Below are 5,000 nucleotides of genomic sequence, written 5' to 3' on the forward strand. Positions count from 1 at the left end.
TATTATTTTAAACTTTTTTCTTACTTTTTTATCTGATTTTTATTTACTTGCCTTAGTTTTTTTATTATGTTTACTTTTATTTTTTTTTTTTTTTTCTTTTCTGTCTTAACCTTGCAACTTGTTTTAAGTTTTTACTTGTTTTTAGTGCTTGACGTTTATCTGCCTGTATTCTTTTTACTTATTTTTTTGTTTTACTTTTTTTATTTTTTATTTTTTTATTTTTTTTTTTTTTTTTTTAATTTTCTGTCTTAATTTAACTTTTTTTCTTAATTTATATTATATTTAAATATGCTTTTTACTAAGCTTTTTATTGTTATAGGTTTTTATCTTTATATTTTTATTTATATTTAATTTATTTATTATATTAGTCACATTTATAATTTGATAGTTCCTGTATTTTATTAATATTGGCTACTTTTAGAAACGAATGGCTCATTTTGCTATATATATATATATATATATATTAATATATATATATATAATATATATATTATATATAATATATATAATATATATTTAATATATAATTATATATATTATATATATATATTATATATATAATATATAGATATATATATATTATATATATACTATACTTTTTTATATAATATTTTATATATATAATATATATATATATATATTATATATATAATATATATATTATATAAAATATATATATATATATATAATATATATTATATTATATATATATATATATAATATATATATATATATATATAAAATATATATATATATTATATTATATATATATATTATTTATATATATAATATATATATATATATATATATATAGGCCAAGGAAAATGAGGGGGCCCCGTTCGTTCCTCGAAAAGGGAGTGAGGGGACCAAGCTGAAGGCTCTGAACCCACACAACCTCACAGGCCAACTATCCCCAGAGATGTAGGCCTACCAGGATCGTGACTAATATGAAGATAATACATGGTAAATAAAATACAAAATACTAAAATGAACAAAAGAACCGTGCAGAAGGCACCAAAGTAAAACAAGCTATTACGTAAAAAAGTGCCAGAAGGGCTTAAGAACTAATAAAAATACGCCAGAAGGGCTTAAGAAAAACAAAGTGTGCCAGAAGGGCTTAAAGACAGGAAAAAGTTAAAAAAAAAAAAAAAAAAAAAAACTCAAGAAAAAGAGTAAAACATGAATAAAAGAAACGAGTAAAAGCGCAAGATAAAAGTAAGTAAAAATCAGAATAAGTAAAAAGTAAAAGACAAAGCACACATGATTCACAGTAAAAGGTTATGTAAAATAATAAAACACGTCCAGCATAGATACACCTAGGCTAGTAAAAAGGGGCAGTGCAACCCTGTTTCAGATCCACGTGTAAATCCAGGTAAAGGTAAATCGAAGGGTAGTCACAACACCAGTCGCAGTATCCACTCATTTATTAACAAAACTACTGGGTTACATAACTTCCGGGACGGAAGCGTAGCACAAAAATATTAAAATAATAAATAGGAAATGTTATAATAAAAGAAAACATACAAAAGATAAAACCATAAATAAAATCATTAAAACAATCAGCAGAAGCAATAAGAAAATTACAATTATCATAAAAAATGCGTAAAACAGTCTGCTACGATTCATTAATAAAAATCATAAATTAGGTTACTTTCTCTCAATGTAAAAGAGAGATTAAAAGGATGAATAAGTAAAAATAAACCATTGAAAAATAAAACTGAACTTGTAATACAAGCAATAAAAAAAAGAAGTAAAAAAAATCCATTCGCAGCAGATGTGTTATCCGCACATCATGTAAAACATCGTAAAAGATGTGGATAACGAGGAATCTCAATAAAAGTTTTATTTAAAACTGTACAAAAAGGTAAAAATTATTTTAAACTGTGCAGCCTAAACAGATAAAAATATGGAAAATGAGGCTGGCAGAGGAAAAGTGGTCCGGCGTGCTCGATTTCGCCCTATGGATTACGGCAGGATGCTGGGTAGATAGGGGTAGGATAGGAGCACAAGATAGTAATGTAAAAGTAGGCAAACGGAAAAAGGAATGGAAAAGGGAAATCAGCGCAGTAGTAGAAAGGAAGAAGGAACCAGATGTGGGTGCGAATATGTGCGGTACGTGGGGGATAGAAGGATCGGGGCAAGGACAGGGGGGGATAGGTGTTAGTCGTGGGGGGGGTGAGGAGGGTGACATTTGCCTCCCATACTGTGTGTGAACTCTAGATACAATTATATAACCAGAAGTGTAAAGGTAGCGCCATTGCACACCCATTTAATAACGTCGGGAACGTGATGTTGATTGTGAGAAGGGATAGTGTGAGAGACGATGTGAGGAGAGGAGTGATAGATCGGTGTGTAAGTGTAGCGGTGTGTATCGTGTAGTGTTTGGTGCGAGAATATAAAGGCTGGTATGCGTGAAATTAGCAAGTGGAAGCGGTGTGCGGGGAGAACTCTTCACGCAATTAGTAGAATAACTTTAATAAGGCACATAAAGAAAATCAGACTATGGCGTTCGCTTAACTTTATTTTTTTCCCTTTTATATAAACCTGGTTTGTTGCGAGGGAAATGGCGACATAAAAGTGATATAAAATATTTATCAAAACAGCAAAAAACGGTAAAACAGTAAAAGCACTGAAAGCAATTAAGAACAATAAAACATATACAAAATACAAATATATGATAATAAAACACCAAATCACCATGTCACTCTCCGAAGAAATGACCTAAAATGTCTCTCACTTCTATTTTCTAATTACTCTTCACAACCACTAATCTTTGAGTAAAGAAAAGCCATTCCGGGATCCCTAAGCAACCAAAAAGCACCATTCCCGAATCAAAGCACAAAGAACAAAGCAAAAGACCAATTCCCGATCAAAGCAAAGAACCAAAGCAGAAAGACCAATTCCCGAATCAAAGCACAAAGAACCAAAGCAGAAAGACCAATTCCCGAATCAAAGCACAAAGAACCAAAGCAGAAAGACCAATCCCAAAAAGCACAAAGAACAAAGCACAAAAACCAAAGCAGAAAGACCAATTCCCGAATCCTTCCGCCTGCTTCTTGTCCCTCCCCACGTCAGTTCTTACGCGGCGGGAGAACTTGAGAATTGTGATTATGTTAATACGGATAAAATCAACGTTAAAACCAAGTCTAGAATATAAAAATGAGATATTGGTATAATTCTAATTAACTTAAAATAAAGGGATATATGACCTTTTCATAAAAGAACAATTGTAAAACTTATTAATACGTAAAATTCAATAAAATTTAATGAACAAAAGTTAAGATGTAATGAGAAAGTAATTATAAAAGCTTTGAATTAAAATGAATAAAAATTTTTGAGGATTCAAGGGTGGATTTGATTAAATAAATACTCTTAAAATGTAAAAATAAAAGGAATTCTATTCCATCTCGTGGTTGCTTGCTTGAGAAAGATTGGTGTCGCCAAATACACAAATATAATATACATTAATGAAAAAGAAAATAAAAGGAAAGTGTGTGTGTGTGTGTGTGTGTGTGTGTGTGTGTGTGTGTGTGTGTGTGTGTGTGTGTGTACACGCTAGAAGGGCTTAAAGACAGTAAAAAGTAAAATAAAAAGCAAAAACTCAAGTAAAAGAGTAAAGTATGAATAAAAGAAACGAATAAAAACGCAAGATTAAAGGAAAATTCAGAATAAGTAAAAAGTAAAAGACAAAGCACACATGGTTCACAGTAAAACGTAAAGTAAAAGAATAAACACGTCCAGCATAGATGCACCGAGGCAAGTAAAAGGGACAGGACAACCCTGTTTCAGCATCCGTCGTGTAAGATCCGTGCAGGTAACCCAACAGGTAAATCACAGAACAGTCCGAGTATCCACTTCATTTATTAAACAAAAACCAGGGGGTTACATTAACTTCCGCGGACGGAAGCGTAACACAAAAAATGTAAAATAATAATAAGGAAATATTATAATAAGAGAAAACATACAAAAGATAAAACCATAAATAAAATCATTAAAACAATCAGCAAAAGCAATAAGAAAATTACAATTATCATAAAAGATACGTAAAACAGTTTGCAGCGATTCATTAAAAAAAAAAATAATAATAAGTTACTTTCTCTCACTGTAAAAGAGAGATTAAAAGGATAAATAAGCAAAAATAAACCATTGAAAAATGAAACTGAACTTAAAATACAAGAAATAAAAAAGAGGTATTCGCAGCAGATGTGGATGTCCCCGTTATCCGCACATCATGTGAAGCATCGTAAAAAGAATATGGATAACGAAAAGATAAAAAAAAAAAAAAGTTTAATTAAAAAAAAAATACAATAAGGGTGTAAATAAACGTAGATAAAATGTAAATAAAGCCAGCATAACACAGAGCTCAGAAGAAGTGTAAAAGGAGGCTGGCAGGGGGACGTGGTCCGGCTGTGCTCGACTCGCCCTGTGGATTACGGCAGGATGCTGGGGAGGATAAGGGTAGGATGGGAGCAGGAGAGGATAGGGTTGAAGGTAGAAGGCAGGACAAACGGAAAAGGCATGGGCAAGAGGGAAATTAACGTAGAGGTAGAGAGAACTGATAAAGCGAAGGAACAAGAAGAGGGTGCGAATAAGAGGGGAAATGCGGCAGGATACAGGGCAGGATAGGGATAGGATGGAGGCAGGATAGGAAGGGATTGAGATAAAAGGTAGGGCAAGCAAGGAAACCGAGCAGAAGAGGGAGAAACTACCGTGGTAGTAGAGAGAAGGGGGGAAAAGAGGGGAGAGGAAGGGAGGGGATGAGAGGGACAGAAGGATCGGATGAAGGAGGGGGGGGGGGATAGGTGATGGGTATGAAGACCTCACATATGTATGTATGTATGTATATATAACAGAAGCGGTCCGTGGCAACACTGTTTTCGGGCATCCTGCTTACCTGCGTAATAAAATGCTCGTGCCCTGGGCTTCGATGAAGTGACGGCGACCGAACTTCACATTGTCATGTTAAGGGAGATGTAAGGGAGCTCCTGGCAACGTGAAGT

This window comes from Penaeus monodon, chromosome 4 (assembly GCF_015228065.2).
Source record: "Penaeus monodon isolate SGIC_2016 chromosome 4, NSTDA_Pmon_1, whole genome shotgun sequence".
Taxonomy (NCBI): Eukaryota; Metazoa; Arthropoda; class Malacostraca; order Decapoda; family Penaeidae; genus Penaeus; species Penaeus monodon.